General features: G+C 50.3%; 1 protein-coding gene across 1 annotated transcript in view; it reads left to right on the forward strand.

Annotated features, from left to right (window-relative positions):
* Positions 1-2,379: 2,379 nt before the first annotated feature.
* Positions 2,380-20,115, forward strand: part of TOB2 (transducer of ERBB2, 2) — a 57,465-nt gene continuing 39,729 nt past the window's right edge. Inside the window, exon 1 of the mRNA XM_069231252.1 lies at positions 2,380-2,475. The gene's annotated coding sequence lies outside the window, so the exon portion shown is untranslated. The remainder of the gene's footprint in view (positions 2,476-20,115) is intronic.

Consider the following 20,115-nt stretch of genomic DNA (forward strand, 5'->3'; position numbering starts at 1 on the left):
TATTCCATACCATCAGTGTCCATCAACTGTGTGATATTAAGAGGAGAGGGACCCTTTTCCACCGTATTAAACTCCTTACGGGGGGAAGGACCAGCAACTTGGGGACTTCTTCCTTTTGATTGGTTCAGAAACATTGGTGTTCTGGGAAGTCAACTTTTTAAAAGATAATTCCTGTTTTTTAGACATATGCAACATAGATGTTGACACAGCCTGCTGAACAGTATCTTGAATGAAAGAATTCAAATCAGCATGAAAATGTTCAATGGCAACCTCACTAGAGCCTTCAGAAACTTTTTTAGACATTGTCTGAAAATATTAAGAAAACACCAGGCAGAAAAGCTCACAAATTGAAAGGGTAGTCAGAGGACTAAGAATAAACCAGTAAAAAAGGGGTTAAAAATATTGTGGGCTGTGGGCGTGTGGAAAAGGAGTGTAAAAGAAATGGATGACACTTCCCCAACAACCAAAAAAGGTTTGAGGAGGCGTGGCTCGCTCCTCGTCTTCCCCGAAGCAGGAACTGATTGCTGACAGATGCTCCATACGCGCGGTGCGATCAGCCGTGGAGCCAACAAAGGAAAACCTTCAAAGGGGAAACTCCTGTGGGGACGCGTCGCCACCGCGAACCGAGCTCTCCTGAGGTAAGCGCTTGAATGACACATGTACCTCAGAAGAGCGAGGGGGGAGAGCCGAACGTTCTGAAGAGCGTTCGGTTCACCAAGCGAAGCGCGAACAAAGTGCTCGCTTTTGAAACCGGCAAACACAGTAAGACAATTTAAAACATAAAAGAATATATAATAAAACACCTAAAATACATATAGTATACTTAAAATACAAAAACGACACAAATATTATGTAATGAGGGAAATAGAACTTATCTTGACTGCGAGCAGCAAGAAAAGAGGGCTTGTTGTTCGCAGTTAAGATAATTATTGGGGTTGGGTGCTTTCTATTGGTTATTGGTTATGACTTCATGTATGACATCTATTTTTTCTTGATTCATGGGATATGTAGTTCTTGTTGTGTATGTTATCTTGGCTGCTATTAAGAATAAAGCAAGAAAAAGAAACATAAGAGGAGCCTCCGTTCTTGTAATAAAATCAAAAATGGGAACCAAAAGAGGAAGAAAGTTGGCAAGAACGAGACAATGTGAAAATATTTAAGGAGACATAAACTTTAAAGAAAGATCAAAAAAGATTATTAAAATGGAAAACAAAAATTGCAGAAGTTAAGGAAAGGAACAGAGAAAATGTATAGTAGGAAAGATAAAGAAAACAGCATGACAAAAGGAAGGGGCTGTGGTGTCCTACCCATGCTTGTTATGGAATCTGTCCATAAAGGAATGTTTGTGCGTGCGGGGAGATCGATCGTGAAGGAGTGAGAGGCGTCAGTTGAGTGTGCCGGTGGTTAAGGTTTTTGTCCTGCTGTACTGAATAAACCTGTTATTCCGACCAGTGGACTGCTGCTTCTCAATATTACATTTACATCCACTACCACAGGGGCTAGAGAAATAAACTAAAGTGAGAAGGTGCGTAGGAAGGAAGAAAGGTCGAAAAAATAGTTATAAACCGGGCAAGAAGAGACGAGGTACAAACCCAGGGCTTAACCTAGCCTGTGGATCACAAAATCCACCCCGTTTCTCACTCAGACGGGGCTCGTGCCTCCTCCCCTAGGGTACGGACGTAAACCTCCTGGAACATGTAGGGACATGCTGAGACCCAGGGAGTCACTAAAGTTCACGGGGGAAAGGTAGGGCGGTTGAGAAAGGGAATAACTCACTTCAGAGAAGGCGTGAGCACTTTATCGGTAGGGTGGCCCTGGATTACTCACACTGAGAGTGCACTGCCTAAGGGATTTCTGCCAGGGTGGGGTACATCCCCGGTGGGAAGGGGGATGGTTTACTGGGTATCTTCCAAAGTGCGAAAGGTTGATTGGGACACACTTCATTTTTAAACTGACGCAGTGTAACGGTATACGAGTAACAAAAACAACCTTCCTAAAGCGCCTGTTTAGCGCTGCCGCTGTACTAAAGAACTCGTAAACGTCACTGTACTACAATTCCCAAAGAATCCTCTCCGCCCCGCCTCCACTATCAACGTCACGCTAACGCAGGCACTTCACTAGCCAGGTATTGGTTATGGTAGTAAACCAATAGAACGCCACCGCCGCCTCGTTCGTAGCCAATGCTGAGCCTGTTGCTAGCACGCGAACAGTATTTTTAGCAGAGGTGAAAAAAACAACCCTCTCTCTCCCCTCCTCTCCCTCGTATTCTCTTACCCGGATTAGGGGAGGAGCCAAAGGGTGGAACGCGTTGATATAGTCCACACTGTATCCTTCCGCGGGCTCAATTTGAGCTGAAAGTAGTTCTTATGTAATGTCAAGCCTGAACAAAATCATGAACACTTCGCGTTTTTCATGGCAGTTTGGCAGCTGTTGTGTCGGAACGAAGTCGTCTCCAACCAAGCCTAGCCGCTGCAAGTATGAATCTTGTCAGTTTAATCCCGAGAATCAGCAAACCAGTTGGAAGTTAAACCCCGTGCGGAGATGTAATTAAATAATATCGTTCGGACCCTTAAATAATTTGTGTCGTGGCATGCATGATTTGCCACTGCATCAATGAAGTTTTGTTTACCCACATAGTTGAGTTTGGCCAACTTTGCCGTAGAAGATTTCTGATCATTCACATTTTGAGCTTATGGAAAGTACAGAAAGCTAATACTGAAATATGTGATTTTGTACAAATTCTTTTACCACGTAACTTTTATTTTTATTCGCTCTATTAAACGTCCAGGGTTATGTTGGGCAGTTTTGAACTATTTTTTTAATGATTTATTCATACATTTGCTGTTTTGATTTAAGATTCTAAAGAGAAAAATATGTCCCCAGTTTGTGCTGGGCTTCCCATTTGTTTAAACCGGTAGTGGCATAAAAATATCAGTCATGCTGATGAAATATTGGCCTGGTAGCAAATCTAACACCCCTATTCACATATAACCTTGGATATTCATATATAAACTATATATTTGTTTATGTGTGTGTGAACATATATATATTCACTAAAAATATCAAAGGTTACAGGAAGGTTATAGCTAGGTTTAGATTTTACATTCACAAAACTATAGAATTTCAACTGTTAAGAGTTATTTCAAGTGACTATAACTTGTGCCCTAAGGTAACTATAACTTGTGCCCTTGCCGTACACAGTTTTCTCATCAATAATTATATTGCAAATGTTACAGTGATATTATCAATAATGTCAAAGAGTATGTCATGAGTGATGTATCTCGGGTAATTAGCAGTGCATGGAGAGGGCGAAAATTATAATTACCTTAGTGCACAAGTCACAGTTACTTGAAATGGCTCTAACTTTAACAGCTACATTTCTATTTTTGTGTGTAATATCTTAACATACCTATAACCATCCTGCAACCTTTGGTTTTTAGTGATTTTCTAAGATTTTTTTAAAATTCTGTTTCATAACTATTACATCCCTGTAACCTATGTTTTTCTCAGTGAATTTCTGGCATTTTTTACGTTAAGATGCCCATTGCAATGCATGGGGGTGGTTGGATGCAGGGCCTAGCTCCCTAATTTCCTTTTCTACTGCAGTATCCTCAGTAGAAAATGCTTTGTTTTCCATTTCAATTCCCTTAAAATGGCATTCAGATGTGTTACACTTTTGGCATGAATTCAGCATGTTAGAACTCTAGTTGCTCATTGGAACACTGTAAGCATATGCATATGATATGCAGGCTACCCTCTGCTTCCTTTGTGTCACTGTCTAGCGAGGTGCAAAACAGCTCAACTGTCAAACTGACCCACTAGTAGCATTTGACTTACAGGCCTTGGGCATCTCTAGTGCACTTTACTAGGGACTTACCGTTATATAGACATGCCAATCATGGATAAACCAATCAACAGTACAATTTACACAGAGAGCATATGCTCTTTAGCACTGTTTTACCAGTGGTAAAGTGCCCAGAGTCCTAAAGCCAACAGAAACTGGTCAGAAAAATTAGGAGGAAGGAGGCAAAAAGACTGGGGATGACCCTGCAAAAAGGGCCAGGTGCAACACAACCCCGTGCCAGCCTAAAACCAGGGGAGACCAGTCAGTACCTTGATGGACTTCCCTGATTGGGGCGACAGAACAGGGACCCTGGCCCACAACAGCAGGGGCAAGTTCCAGTAATGCGCCTTCCCGACTCCAGTTGGATCCCTATGTCTATGCTCTCAGTGCCCACTAAGCTAACCCATTGGGAACCCTTCTTCTCTCCTGCAGATACCATCTGTGCAGCACCTAACCTTACTTTGCTCACAGAGTGTAGGAAGTTGGCTCTGTATGTACTATTTAAAAGTAAGAAATAGCATGCACAGAGTCCAAGGGTTCCCCTTAGAGCTAAGATAGTGGCAAAAAGAGATAATTCTAATGCTCTATTTTGTGGTAGTGTGGTCGAGCAGTAGGCTTATCAGAGGGTAGTGTTAAGCATTTGTTGTACACACACAGGCAATAAATGAGAAACACATACTCAAAGACAATTCCAGGCCAATAGGTTTTTATATAGAAAAATATATTTTCTTAGTTTATTTTAAGATCTACAGGTTCAGGATTTACAAACAATACTTTAAATGAAAGGTATTTCACTTAGGAACTTTAGGAACTTTGAATTAGCAAAATAGCATATACAGTTTTTACAGAAATGGAAATAAGGTATTTTAAAACTGGACACAGTGCAATTTTCAACAGTTCCTGGGGGAGGTAAGTGTTTGTTAGTTTTGCAGGTAAGTAAACCACCTACAGGGTTCAAAGTTGGGTCCAAGGTATCCCACCGTTGGGGGTTCAGGGCAACCCCAAAGTTACCACACCAGCAGCTCGGGGCCGGTCAGGTGCAGAGGTCAAAGTGGTGCCCAAAACACATAGGCTTCAATGGAGAAGGGGGTGCCCCGGTTCCAGTCTGCCAGCAGGTAAGTACCTGCGTCTTCGGAGGGCAGACCAGGGGGGTTTTGTAGAGCAGCGGGGGAGGTACACAAGTCAGCACAAAAAGTACACCCTCAGCGGCACGGGGGCAGCCGGGTGCAGAGTGCAAACAGGCGTCCGGTTTGCAATAGGTTTCAATGGGAGACCCAGAGGTCTCTTCACTCTTCAGCGAAGCAGGCAGGCAAGTGGGGGGGGCTCCTCGGGGTAGCCACCACCTGGGCAAGGGAGAGGGCCACCTGGGGGTCGCTTCAGCACTGGAGGTCGGATCCTTCAGGTCCTTGGGGCTGCGGATGCAGTGTCCTTACCAGGCGTCTGGTTCTTAGAAGCAGGCAGTCGCGGTCAGGGGGAGCCACTGGATTCCCTCTGCAGGCGTCGCTGTGGGGGCTCTGGGGGGTCAACTCTGGCTACTCAAAGGGTCGCAGTCGCTGGAGAGTCCTTCCTGTAGTGTTGGTTCTCTGCAGGTCGAGCCGGGGGCGTTGGGTGCAGAGTGGAAAGTCTCACGCTTCCGGCGGGAAACGGGCAGTCCTTTAAAGTTTGTTTCTTTGTTGCAAAGTTGTTTCTTCTTTGGAGCAGAGCCGTTGTCCTCGGGAGTTCTTGATCATTTTAGATGCAGGGTAGTCCTCTGAGGCTTCAGAGGTCGCTGGACCCTGGGGAACGCGTCGCTGTTGCAGTTTTTTTTGAAGTGGGGAGACAGGCCGGTAGGGCTGGGGCCAAAGCAGTTGGTGTCTCCGTCTTCTCTGCAGGGCTTTCAGGTCAGCAGTCCTTCTTCGTCTTAGGTTGCAGGAATCTAGTTACCTAGGTTCTGGGAGCCCCTAAATACTCGATTTAGGGGTGTGTTTAGGTCTGGGGGTTAGTAGCCAATGGCTATTAGCCCTGAGGGTGGCTACACCCACTTTGTGCCTCCTCCCTGAGGGGAGGGGGGCACATCCCTAATCCTATTGGGGGAATCCTCCATCTGCAAGATGGAGGATTTCTAAAAGTCAGTCACCTCAGCTCAGGACGCCTTAGGAGCTGTCCTGACTGGCCAGTGACTCCTTCTTGTTTTTCTCATTATCTCCTCCGGCCTTGCCACCAAAAGTGGGGCCGTGGCCAGAGGGGGCTGGCAACTCCACTAGCTGGAGTGCCCTAGGGTTCTGTAACAAAGGGGGTGAGCCTTTGAGGCTCACTGCCAGGTGTTACAGTGCCTGCAGGGGAGGTGAGAAGCACCTCCACCCAGTACAGGCTTTGTTACTAGCCACAGAGTGACAAAGGCACTCTCCCCATGTGGCCAGGAACATGTCTGGTGTGTGGCAGGCTGCTAAACCTAGTCCGCCCACACTGGAAGTCGAGTATGGTTTCAGGGGGCATCTCTAAGATGCCCTCTGGGGTGTATTTTACAATAAAATGTACACTGGCATCAGTGTGCATTTATTGTGCTGAGAAGTTTGATACCAAACTTCCCAGTTTTCAGTGTAGCCATTATGGTGCTGTGGAGTTCGTGCATGGCAGACTCCCAGACCATATATTCTCCTGGCTACCCTGCACTTACAATGTCTAAGGTTTGGCTTAGACACTGTAGGGGCATAGTGCTCATGCACTTATGCCCTCACCTATGGTAAAGTGCACCCTGCCTTAGGGCTGTAAGGCCTACTAGAGGGGTGACTTATCTATGCCATAGGCAGTGTGAGGTTGGCATGGCACCCTGAGGGGAGTGCCATGTCGACTTAGTCATTTTATCCCCACCAGCACACACAAACTGGCAAGCAGTGTGTCTGTGCTGAGTGAGGGGTCCCCAGGGTGGCATAAGATATGCTGCAGCCCTTAGAGACCTTCCCTGGCATCAGGGCTCTTGGTACCAGGGGTACCAGTTACAAGGGTCTTACCGGGATGCCAGGGTGTGCCAATTGTGGAAACAAAAGTACAGGTTAGGGAAAGAAAACTGGTGCTGGGGCCTGGTTAGCAGGCCTCCGCACACTTTCAAATCATAACTTGGCATCAGCAAAGGCAAAAAGTCAGGGGGTAACCATGCCAAGGAGGCATTTCCCAACACAGAGGTATCCCAGGGAGCAGATAGTATCACCATGGGCAACACAGTGGTGTGGCTCACTCTACCCCTGGGGTGTGACTCCTGTCCACCCTCCCCTCCCCCGGGGCAACTCTGTCCACCAGGACAGCAAGCCACAGTGGCCACTGACAGCTGTCAGGGATGAAAGCCAGGCCCCAGGCCTTTCAGGGCTCTCCCACCACTATGACTGTAGAGAGTGGGGGGCAGTAGCCCAAGGTGGCTGGCACCCTTTGACCACTCCCCCTTCCACCAGGTCAGGGATGACAGCCTGGCACTGGTTCTCTCCTCTGGGGCTCTGTACCCTCCCTTTAGGAGCGGCACTCCCAGAGTCTAAAATTGTCAGACTGCTTGTGGAAGCAGTCCTGCACAATCCTCCCACCAGTGCAGGTATGTTAACCTGCAACTGGTCTTCCCACCAGGTTGGACTACGGCCTAGGGTGAGGCTTCCTCCCCCTGCACTTCCTTCTGGGGTTCTGCACCCCCCCACTAGGAGTGGCCTCCTCAGAATCAAACACAGTGTTAGTGGTAGCCCCTTCCTCCAGGTCAGGAGGGGCACCCCGAACCTGGCCGTTAAATCCAGGGTGTGTACACTTAGATTGAATTTGGGTCAGGGGTGAGTCTCTCCCTGCCCCAATTCCAGGGTCCTGCACACCCCCACTCTGGAGGGTATCTCTAGAAGTCACACCGGGAGGGGTGGCTGGGCCAACTGCCCGCCCCCATCAGGCCAGAGTTTACCCTCTGCACCTGATCTTCCACTCTAGGGTCTGTACCCTCAGACTGAACCGTTGCCTGGCGATCCAGGACTTCCTGGGGAGCACACCTACCCCACATCTGGTCAGAGCTTACCCCCTGATTCTGACCATCCAACCCAGAGTCACCACCCCCAGGCTGGACCACTGCCTGGCAAGCCAGGACTTCATGGGGAGCACATCTACCTCTCCCACAAGGAAACCACCTTCCCTAAGGGCCAAATGCTTCAGGCAGGTCGCTCCCCTGCACTGCATGCCGGTGTTGCCGCTGCTACAGGTTCCCTTTTGTTTTCTCTGCCCTGCCGCTGCATCCCCGCCCCCTCCCACTTCAATTTAAATTTTTCCCGCCGCTGTGTCCCAGTGGCCCTGCCCGATCCCTCCACTTCAATTTCCCTTTCTTTTTCCCGCCGCTGCATCCCTGCGGCCCCGCCCCCCTGCTTGCCCATTCCCTGCCCCCTCCCCCCTCCCAGCTGCCACTCCCTCCCCCTCCCTTTTGTTTTCTCTGCCCGCGGCTGCGTCCCTGCGGCCTCGTCCCCCTCCCTCCACTTCAATTTCCCTTTTTCCCGCCGCTGCGTCCCTGCGGCCTGCTCGCCCATTTGCTGCCCCCTCCCTCCGCCCTGCTGCCCCTCCCTCCTACCTCCCCTTATATGGCAGCGCTGCGCAGTGAAGGGAGCGACCTTTGACCCTGCTTCAGGCTGGTCGCTCCCCTGCACTGTGTGCCGGTGTTGCCGCTGCTCCAAGGTTCCCTTTTGTTTTCTCTGCCCCGCCGCTGCGTCCCTTGAGCCCCGCTCGCCCATTCGCTGCCCCCTTCCTCCTCCCTGCTGACCCTCCCTCCCACCTCCCCTTATATGGCAGCCGCGCCAAAGGCGCTTAAGGCAAGCCCGTCTGCACCCGTCCGTGTCTATACCACGCCCAGCGCCAGGACCCCTGGTCTCCAAGACCACCACGGCCAGCAACGCCATTACACCGCCAGCACCCTACGTGCACTCAACACGGCCGAGCACACGCCTGCTTCCTGGCCTCCCCTAAGCACACCCAGGGACCCTTCACCTGCCTGAACTGCAGCCTCACCAGCCTCCAAATCGCCAAACCTGCTGAGCCTGACTGCAACTACCTCCAATGCATCCTACTTAACACCCGCTCTGCACACAAACACGCCGTCGAACTGTGGGACCTGCTCAACACCTCCACCCCGGACGTCGCCTTCCTGACGGAGACCTGGATGAACGCCTCCTCGGCCCCAGACATCGCCATAGCCATTCCGGATGGCTACAAGATCACCCGCCGGGATCGCACCAACGGAGTCGGAGGCGGAATTGCCATTGTTCACAAGAACACCATCATGGTCACGACCTCAGCACCGCCGAACACCTGCACTTCCAGATCCACACCAACCCCAACACCACCCTCAGAGGAACCCTCATCTACAGACCCCCCGGACCACAGCCTCAGTTCTGCGACTCCATCGCCGAACTTGTCAGCAGGCACGCCCTAGCCTCCACCGACTACGTCCTCCTCGACGACCTGAACTTTCACCTGGAGAATAACAACGACCCCAACTCCACCACCCTAATTGACAAAATCGCCACCCTCGGACTCAGACAACTCGTGACTACTCCAACACACTCTACTGGCCACACGCTGGACCCCGTCTTCTCCGCTAGCCCCCACGTCACCTTCAGCGACACCACCGAACTCCCATGGACCGACCACTGCTGCATCCACGTCACTTTCCAGAAACCCACCACGCACCACCGCTCCCAACAGATCCCCCGCCGCAACTGGAGCAAAATCAGCCAAGACCAGCTGAACACCAGCCTCACCCGAAAACAACCCACCGATCCCACCAAACCTGACCTCGCAGCCTGCAACCTCAGGCGCTGGATCGATGACTGCGCCAACACTCTCGCCCGCTCAATAAACCTTCCAACAGAAGTGCCAACAAGAGAGCCAGCTGGTTCACCTCGGACCTTCGAGCATCCAAGCAAACCTGCCGGAAACTGGAGAGAAAGTGGCTCCTCGAACAGACACCAGACAACCATGCCGTCTTCAAGAACGCCATCTGCAATCCCCATCCCCTCATCAGATCTACCAAGAAAACCTCCTTCAAAGACCGCCCGGACAACTCTGCACACAACAGCAAGGAGCTCTTCAACATCGTGAATGAACTCTCCAACCCCAGCTCCAGCACAAACGACATCCCACTTTCACAAGACCTGTGCAACTCCCTCGCCACCTTCTTCCACCACAAGATCAGACATCCATGACAGCTTCAACAGCCAGACCACCCGCCAATCACCGACTCCTCAGACTCTCCACCCACTTTCAACTACGACCCCCTGCTCGTCTGTGAACGAAGATGACACAATCAAAACCATGGGCACCATCCACTCTGGATCTCCGTCAGACCCATGCCTGCACCACATCTTTAACAAAGCAAGCGCTACCATCGCACCCCACCTCTGCAAAGTCATCAACATCTCCTTCGAGACCGCGACCTACCCCGAGAGCTGGAAGCATGCTTAGATCAAACCCCTACTCAAGAAACCCATGGCGGACCAGAGAGACCTCAAAAACTTCCGTCCTTGCTCCCATTCCCGGCCAAGGTCATAGAGAAGATCGTCAACAGACAACTGACCCACTACCTCGAAGAAAACAACATCCTGGACCCATCCCAGCCAGGGTTCCGCAGCAACCACACTACTGAAACCGCCCACATCGCCGCCACCGACGACATCAGGGCCCTGCTTGACAACGGCGAAACCGCGGCCCTCATCCTCCTGGACCTCTCGGCCACCTTTGACACTGTCTGCCACCGAATCCTACGCACACGCCTCCACAGTGCAGGGATCCGGGACGAAGCTCTGGAGTGGACCACATCCTTCCTCTCTGGCAGAACCCAGAGCATCCGCCTCCCCCCTTTCTGCTCCGAAGCCTCCAAGATCATCTGCGGCGTTCACCAAGGTTCGTTCCTCAGCCCTACACTTTTCAACGTCTACATGGCCCCGCTCGCTCGCGTCGCCCGGCTGCACTACCTCAACATCATCTCCTATGCCGACGACACCCAACAGATCCTATCCCTCACCAAGGACCCCCTCGCCGCCAAATCCATCCTCCACGAAGAAATGAAGGCCGTCGCCGAATGGATGAGGAACAGCAAATTGAAGTTGAACTCAGATACGACAGAGGTCCTCATCCTTGGCGCCAACCCCTCAGACTGGGACGACTCCTGGTGGCCGACCGCTCTGGGAGCAGCCCCAACACCCACCAACCACGCACGCAACCTGGGCATCATCCTCGACTCAACATTCTCCATGACCAAGCAAGTCAGCGCCGTCTCCTCATCCTGCTTCAACACCCTCTGCACGCTCCGCAAGATCTACAGATGGATCCCCACAGATACGAGAAGAACAGTCACCCAAGCCCTCGTCAGCAGCAAACTTGACTACGGAAACACCCTCTACGCAGGAGCCCCGGCCAAACTCCTCAAACAACTGCAACGCATACAAAACGCCTTCGCACGCCTGATCCTCGATGCTCACAGCCACATCACTCCCCTTCTGAGAGACCTACACTGGCTCCCCGGCAACAAAAGGATAACCTTCAAGTTCCTCACCCACACACACAAAGCGCTCCACAACACCAGTCCAGCCTACCTCAACAGACGACTCACCTTCTACACCCCGTCCTGCCAACTCTGCTCAGCCGACCTCGCCCTCGCCACCGTCCCCTGCATCCGAAGAGCGACTACCGGAGGCAGATCCTTCTCCCACCTCGCCGCCAAGACCTGGAACACCCTTCCACGGCCCTCGGCACCGCACCGACCCCCGCAGACCACGCCCGCAACCTCGGCTTCATCTTGGACCCTCTTCTCACCATGACCAAGCAAGTCAACGCCGTGTCCTCCGCCTGCTTCCTCACTCTCCGCATGCTCCGCAAGATCTTCCGCTGGATCCCCGCCGACACCAGAAAAACCGTGACCCACGCCCTTGTCACGAGTCGCCTGGACTACGGCAACACCCTCTACGCCGGGACCACCGCCAAACTCCAAAACCGCCTGCAACGCATCCAAAACGCCTCGGCCCGCCTCATCCTCGACGTACCCCGCAACAGCCACATCTCCGCACACCTGAGACACCTGCATTGGCTCCCAGTCAGCAAAAGGATCACCTTCCGTCTTCTCACCCACGCACACAAAGCCCTCCACAACAAGGGACCGGAATACCTCAACAGACGCCTCAGCTTCTACGTCCCCACCCGCCCCCTCCGCTCCGCTGGCCTCGCACTTGCTGCCGTCCCTCGCACCCGCCGCTCCACGGCGGGTGGGAGATCTTTCTCCTTCCTGGCGGCCAAGACCTGGAACTCCCTCCCCACCAGCCTCAGGACCACCCAGGACCACTCCGCTTTCCGGAGACTCCTAAAGACTTGGCTGTTCGAGCAGCGATAACCCCCCCTTTCCCCCCTAGCGCCTTGAGACCCGCACGGGTGAGTAGCGCGCTTTATAAATGTTAATGATTTGATTTGATTTGATTCCCTTGCCCCTACGACAGACCGAAGACCTGATGACTTATAGGAAGTGGCTCAAAACCTAGCTATTTGAGCAGTAGCAGCACCCCCCCTCAGCGCCTTGAGACTCTCACAGGTGGTAGTGCGCTCTAAAAATTCACTGATTGATTGATTGATTGATTGAATAAGAGTCTGGCTGGTGCTGGTCCCCTGACCTGTGCCCATCTGGCAGAGCCTGTTTTCCCTCCCAGCCAAGAAATGGTATCACCAAGGTCATTCCTCGGGAGCTCTGACCTCAGAGCTCACCCCTGACCCTCCAGGTTCTCCACTGGGGCCGCAACCCCCACTCAACCCTCTGTCTGGACTTCTGCACCCCCCCAAGAGTGGTACTGCCAGACACCAGAACTGGTGGGACGCTGGCTACAGCACCTCCTCCAAGTTCTCCTGACACTATGGGTCTCCCTCAGCAGATGGCCCTACAGTGCAGGCTAGGCTTCCCTCCTGGCGTTTTCTCATGGGACCATCCAGGACCTGGGACTGGATCTCGGGCACCCTGGACCTCAGCCCACCCCATTCCCTCTCCTCTGAGACACGACATGGGATCCCTCACCCATCCCACTACACTGGGACCTACCTGGGACACTACAATCCTTTCTCACCTCACCTTGTTGGGAAACACCTAGTCCCTTCCCTTCAGGAGCACCCCCAAATGCCTCTTTAGACTCTCTGGTATTCACCCAGAGGTCTGCCTCCAGTGTAAGCTCCCTGGGGTCAGAGAACTCGCACTTCACCGGGTGTTGGCGTAACTCTGGAAAACAAGGACTGGACATATGCTGTCCAGCAATTACATCACACAGCCCTTCACATGAATTAACCAAACTACCCTTCACTCAAACATCCAGTTACTCAGCCTTGAAAAAGTACCCCACATCACCCTCCTGAGACTGGTGAGACAGTACCTTACTGTCCCTGACACTCAACCCACACTCTTCTGGGATGTCTCCACACTCCACAACCAGGACCTCTACCTGGGGGAACCCCTCTCTCTGTCGTTGTGACCCTCTCGGGCAATGTCCACAGGCCACAGTGCAGGCAGGGATGCCTGGTGATGACAGTGGTGTTGATGGTGCTGGCGACTGTGGACCGGGGCTGCGGTGCGGGACGGGGCAGTGCTTCGTGCTCCTCACGAGCAGTGTCCACAGGCCATGGTGCAGGCACCGGCACCAGTGTCAGCAGGAGCGTCATCATCTGGGAGGCCCAAGCTGCGGAGTGAGCAGGTGATGCCGGAGTGCGGGGCCCACAGGTCGCGGTGCGAGCAGTGGCTCACTGAAGTCATCTGAAGACAGCGTTGGTGAGACCAGGGTCAAGGTGCGAAGCGGGGCAATGCGACTCCATCGGGCGTCGGCAGGTCACTGTCGAGGCCAGCGGCATCGTTGGCGGAGTCGCAGTGGTTTCTTCTCTTGAACAGCACAAAACACGCAGTTCCCAGTGCTGCAGGTCGAGGAAACTGAAGTCTTTGGTGTCCCTGAGACTTCCAACAGGAGGCAAGCTCTACTGCAAGCCCTTGGAGAACCTTCTCAAGCAGGACACCCAGCAAAGTTACCCTTTGCACTCTTTTCAGGCAGAAGCAGCAACTGCAGGCCAGTCCAGCAAAGTAGCACGGCAAAGGGACAGTATTCCTCCTCCAGCTCTTCTCCTTGGCAGAGGCTCCTCTTGATTCCAGAAAGATTCTAAAAGTCTGGGGTTTTGGGTCTTCTTCTTATACCACTTTCTGCCTTTGAAGTTGGCAAACTTCACAGTAAAGTCTTTGTGAGATCCTTCCTTGTCCAGGGCAGGCCCAGCCCCAGACACACACCAGGGGGTTGGAGACTGCATTGTATGAGGGCAGGCAAAGTCCTTTCAGGTATGAACAACCACTACTCCCTCCCCTCTAGCTCAGGTGATTCATCAGGATATGCAGGCTACACCCCCGCCCCCTTTGTGTCAGTGTCTAGAGAGGTGCAAAACTGCCCAACTGTCAAACTGACCCAGACAGACAATCCAAAAACAGGCTGAGTCACAGAATAATTTAAGCAAGAAAATGCCTACTTTGAAAATGCCACTTTTAGAAACAGACGATTTAAAAACCAACTTCACTAAAAGATGTATTTTTAAATTGGGAGTTCAGAGATCCTAAACTACACATTTGTATCTGCTCTCATGGGGAATCTGCGCTTTAAGGATATTTGAAGGCAGGCCCGTGTTACCCTATGAGAAAGCTAGGCCTTGCACAATGAAAATTGAATTTGGCAGTATTTCACTCTTAGGACATATAAAACACACTAGAATATGTCCCACCTTAAACATACACCGCACCCTGACTTGGGGCTACCTAGGGCCTACCTTAAGGGCGCCTAACATGTAGTAAAAGGGAAGGTTTAGGCCTGGCAAGTGGGTACACTTGCCAAGTTGAATTGGCAGTTTAAAACAGAGCACACAGACACTGCAGTGGCAGGTCTGAGCCATGTTTACAGGGCTACTAATGTGGGTGGCACAACCAGTGCTGCAGGCCCACTAGTAGCATTTGATTTACAGGCCCTGGGCACTTCTAGTGCACTTTACTAGGGAGTTACCAGTACATCAAATATGCCATTAATTGGATAAATCAATCAACAGTACAATTTACGCAAAGAGCATATGCACTTTAGCACTGTTTTAGCAGTGGTAAAGTGCCCAGAGTCCTAAAGCCAACAGAAACTGGTCATTAAAAGTAGAAGGAAGGAGGCAAAAAGACTGGGGATGACCCTGCAAAAAGGGCCAGGTGCCACAAACATTAAACAGAGGAAAAATAGCTAAAACAATATAAATGGCCAATGCAAACAAATCTTGACAAAAGTCTATAAACGTCAATCCTAGTAGCATAAACAGAGAAGGAAAATGTCGAGGATCAAACGAGGAGTGCAGTGGAAAAGAACAACTTGTCGGTCCAAGAGAGGAAGCTGGAACATTAAGAAGAAGTTGATTGTGCTGGAGTCTCTGTCATGGTGGGAAACAGCAATGAAAATTAGGAAGCAGGTTGAGGGGGGATAATACCTCTGTGTCTTTAATAAAAGTAAGACTTTCCTTCATGATACACTAGGAAAATCTAAATTTTATGGCAAGACCGGAGGCTCATATTAGGCCTATTTTAAAGCATACTAACTACAACAGAAGAAGCAGTAAACACTGGTTTACAGTAAAAAGTTTGAAAAAGAGTCATTAGACCAATCAGCTGATCTCAGAATATCCTCCAGATGGGAGCCAGCCCAAAAAGCTTTGGAAGCCATAGGTCCTCTGGCTGAGTGTGCACCAAAACAGGAAGTATCAATACCTGCCAGGGACATAACCCATTTAACCCATCGAGCAAGGGTAGGAGAAGAAACAGGTTTATGAGGTTTCCTGAAAGAAATGAGAAGTTGGTTGTCGGAGGAGGTTCTGAGATTAACTGTAAGATGTTCATATACTTTGAGACATTGTGCCACACAAAGTTGGGGAAATATAGATAAAATACAGAGGTTAAATTTGTTTTTGTCTGTTTATGGATAGAAAAGAGTACACCTGTAGGGGGTAACTTGTCTAGAGTTAATTTCTAATGCTCTAACATCTGAAAGACGTTTAATAGAAATAAGACACAACAAATTAGTAAGTTTGGCTGATAAAAGTTTAAGAGATAATGCATCATTGATTGTCCATCACAGTAATAAATTCAAAGCAACGTTTACACCCCATAATGAACTGTATTTTGGAATAGGAGTATTCGAAAATCTTACTCGCTTCAACAGATGACAGACAAGCAGATGGTTTTCCATTGACATAAGGATGGTTGATAGAAATAGCGGATCTGTAGAGATTTATGGTACAATATATTTTTCCTTTACTGGCTTCTGCCGCAAGAAAATTATTAATGTATACTATATCTGCTGAAAAGGGATTTATGTGTTTTTCCATACACCAGCTTGACCATAAATCCCAGGCTGACTTGAAGGCTTTGGTTGTTCAAGGGGGCCCAGGATTTGTCAATATAGTTTGAAGCTTCTGGTGAAATTAAAGGAGAAGGTTCGGAAGACCTGTCACCTTCCATGCTAATAAAACAAGGGAATTGTCCAGTACTAGATGTGGATTACCTGAAGGGTCTAGAAGAATAGAGGGAAAAGAAGGGAGAAGAATGGGAAAATCCATAGTCCGTTCAAGAAGAGATGGTTACCAGACTTGAGCATGCCAAAAGTGAACTACTAGGGCAAGGGTTGCTATTTGACGTCTTATTTGAGCTATCATGATGAAAGGTGGAAATGTGTAGTTCAACATCTGGGACCAGTCCTGGGAAAAAACATCTGAGGCCAAAGCTAATGGATCTGGGTGCCAACTGAAAAACAGAGGCAATTGATTATTGAGTCTGGAAGCAAAACGGTCTATAGGGAACAGACCCCACTTGTGAAGAAGAGATTTGAACAGAGAGGGATGAAGTTTCCAGTCGATTGACACTCTCGTTACCTTATAGATTCAATCTGCTGCAGAATTTTGTGATCCTGGAAGGTATTCTTCTTTCAAGGACATTCTGTTGATAAGACAGAACTCCCAGAGACTTTTTGCAAGTTCTGCCAAAGGTTTAGATTTTGTGCCCCCTAAATGATTGATGTATTTGTCAGATGGGACGTTGTCCATGCGAAGAGGAATGGAACAAGAAATCTTGTTTTTTTGCAAGGCTTTTGATTGCAAAGGAGCCTGCAAGCATCTCTAAACAGGTGAAGTGCAATTGGGACTCCTCGGAAGACCATGTACCTCCAGTCAAGATTAGTCCACAACGGGCATCCCAACCCGTCAGGCTTGCATCTGATTTTTATACAAGATCTGGGGCCAATGCAAAGATAGTCCTGCCATTTAAGGCATCTGAATAGTCTCTCCACAACGTGGCGTTTGATGATGTCAGCACGCAATCGCGCGCTGACCTCATCAGAGCCTGCCCCCTCGCATCGGAAGAGAAATGCAAAAGCATTTCTCCTCCGATCATGTGGAGGGGACGAGAAAAGCATGAAAGGAAATGCCTTTCCTTTCTTTTTATGTCTCTCTCTGCATTTCTGCTGCCCGATCGCGATGCCATCGGGCAGCTGCAGCTGAAATGCCCACTAGACACTAGGGACTTTTTTTTTTGGTTTATTGTATAAGCGGAGCGGCCCCTTGGGCAAGGGCCACTCCACAGGGGGGCAAATTCATTTAAGGACATTTCTGCCCCTCCTGGGAGCAGATCTGCCTATTATAATTAGGCCGATTTGCCCCCGGGGGGACAGAAACCTCTGAACACTAGGGATTTTTTATTTATTTTTATTTTTTATGTGTGGGGAGTGACCCCTTAGGCAAGGGTCGCTCCCCCTGGGGGCAAATTGTTGGGGCAGAAACCACTAGACACGAGGGATTTTTTTAGGTCAGTTTCACGTGAGGGGAACCGCCCCTTAGGCAAGGTTCGCTCCCCTGGGGGGTGGGGTTCAAATTTATTCTAGGCCTTTTCTGCTTCCCTTGTGGGCAGATCTGCCTATTTTTATTAGCAAAAACAGGTAAATTTGTATTTGATAATGTTGATGTGTACACATTGTGTTTTGGGGCATTTCTTTTTGCGGGCACTAGGCCTACCCACACAAGTGAGGTACCATTTTTATCGGTAGACTTGTGGGAACTCTGGATGGAAGGACATTTGTGGCTCCTCTCAGATTCCAGAACTTTCTGTCACTGAAATGTGAGGAAAAAGTGTTTTTTGGCCAATTTTTGAGGTTTGCAAAGGATTCTGGGTAACAGAATCTGGTAAACCCCACAAGTCACCCCATCCTGGATTCCCCTAGGTGTCTAGTTTTTAAAAAAATGCACAGGTTTGGTAGGTTTCCCTAGGTGCCGGCTGAGCTAGAGACAAAAATCCACAGCTAGCCACTTTGCAAAAAATGTAGATTTCAATGTAAAAATGTGATGTGTCCATGTTGCGTTTCCTGTCGCAGGCACTAGGCCTACCCACACAAATGAGGTGCCCAATTTATCGGGAGACTTGGGGGAATGCTGGGTGGAAGGAAATTTGTAGCTCCTCTCAGATTCCAGAACTTTCTGTCACCGAAATGTGAGGAAAAAGGCCAAAATCCACAGCTAGACACTTTGCAAAAAACAGGTCTGTTTTCTTTGGGAAAGTGTGATGTGTCCTCTTTGTGTTTTGGGGCATTTCCTGTTGTGGTCACTAGGCCTAGTCACACAAGTGAGGTACCATTTTTATCAGGAGACTTGGGGGAACGCTGGATGGAATGAAATTTGTGGCTCCTCTCAGATTCCAGAACTTTCTGTCACCGAAATGTGAGGCAAAAAAAAGATTCGGGCCAAATTGTGAGGTTTGCAAAGGGTTCTGGGTAACAGAAACTGGTGAGAGCCCCACCAATCACCACATCCTGGATTCCCCTAGGTGTCTGGTTTAAAAAAATGTACAGGTTTGGTAGGTTTCCCTAGGTGCCGGCTGAGCTAGAGGCCAAAATCCACCTCTAGGCACTTTGCAAAAAACACGTCAGACTTCAATGGAAAAATGTGATGTGTCCATGTTGCGTTTCCTGTCACCCTAAGTGGGAAGGGTATGCCCAGACGTGGGTCCCGTGCTTCCCATGCCACTGGATTCAAGCTAGCCTGGCTGATGAGGGGTGAAACCCCAAAACCGGTCCCAGGATGCTTGTTTCCGGTCCAGTGAGGACCTGGCTTGGCAGTTCGGGCTGGACTGTTCCCATGAGGAACAGGGTCAAGACTGATTTGCATATGGCTGGGTCCAAACTGGGGTGGCATGGTGAGCAAAAGAACGATGGATTAAACCCAGATCTGTGACTGGGGGTGAGTGTTTGACAATGTTCAGCATTCCGTCCATCACTTGTTGTTTTTGCTTTGTCGCCCTAAGTGGGAAGGGTATGCCCAGACGTGGGTCCCGTGCTTCCCATGCCACTGGATTCAAGCTAGCCTGGCTGATGAGGGGTGAAACCCCAAAACCGGTCCCAGGATGCTTGTTTCCGGTCCAGTGAGGACCTGGCTTGGCAGTTCGGGCTGGACTGTTCCCATGAGGAACAGGGTCAAGACTGATTTGCATATGGCTGGGTCCAAACTGGGGTGGCATGGTGAGCAAAAGAACGATGGATTAAACCCAGATCTGTGACTGGGGGTGAGTGTTTGACAGTGTTCACCATTCCGTCCATCACTTGTTGTTTTTGCTTTGTTGCCCTAAGTGGGAAGGGTATGCCCAGACGTGGGTCCCGTGCTTCCCATGCCACTGGATTCAAGCTAGCCTGGCTGATGAGGGGTGAAACCCCGAAACCGGTCCCAGGATGCTTGTTTCCGGTCCAGTGAGGACCTGGCTTGGCAGTTCGGGCTGGACTGTTCCCATGAGGAACAGGGTCAAGACTGATTTGCATATGGCTGGGTCCAAACTGGGGTGGCATGGTGAGCAAAAGAACGATGGATTAAACCCAGATCTGTGACTGGGGGTGAGTGTTTGACAGTGTTCAGCATTCCGTCCATCACTTGTTGTTTTTGCTTTGTTGCCCTAAGTGGGAAGGGTATGCCCAGACGTGGGTCCCGTGCTTCCCATGCCACTGGATTCAAGCTAGCCTGGCTGATGAGGGGTGAAACCCCGAAACCGGTCCCAGGATGCTTGTTTCCGGTCCAGTGAGGACCTGGCTTGGCAGTTCGGGCTGGACTGTTCCCATGAGGAACAGGGTCAAGACTGATTTGCATATGGCTGGGTCCAAACTGGGGTGGCATGGTGAGCAAAAGAACGATGGATTAAACCCAGATCTGTGACTGGGGGTGAGTGTTTGACAATG

The sequence above is a fragment of the Pleurodeles waltl genome, chromosome 4_2 (assembly GCF_031143425.1).
Source record: "Pleurodeles waltl isolate 20211129_DDA chromosome 4_2, aPleWal1.hap1.20221129, whole genome shotgun sequence".
In the NCBI taxonomy this organism is placed as follows: domain Eukaryota; kingdom Metazoa; phylum Chordata; class Amphibia; order Caudata; family Salamandridae; genus Pleurodeles; species Pleurodeles waltl.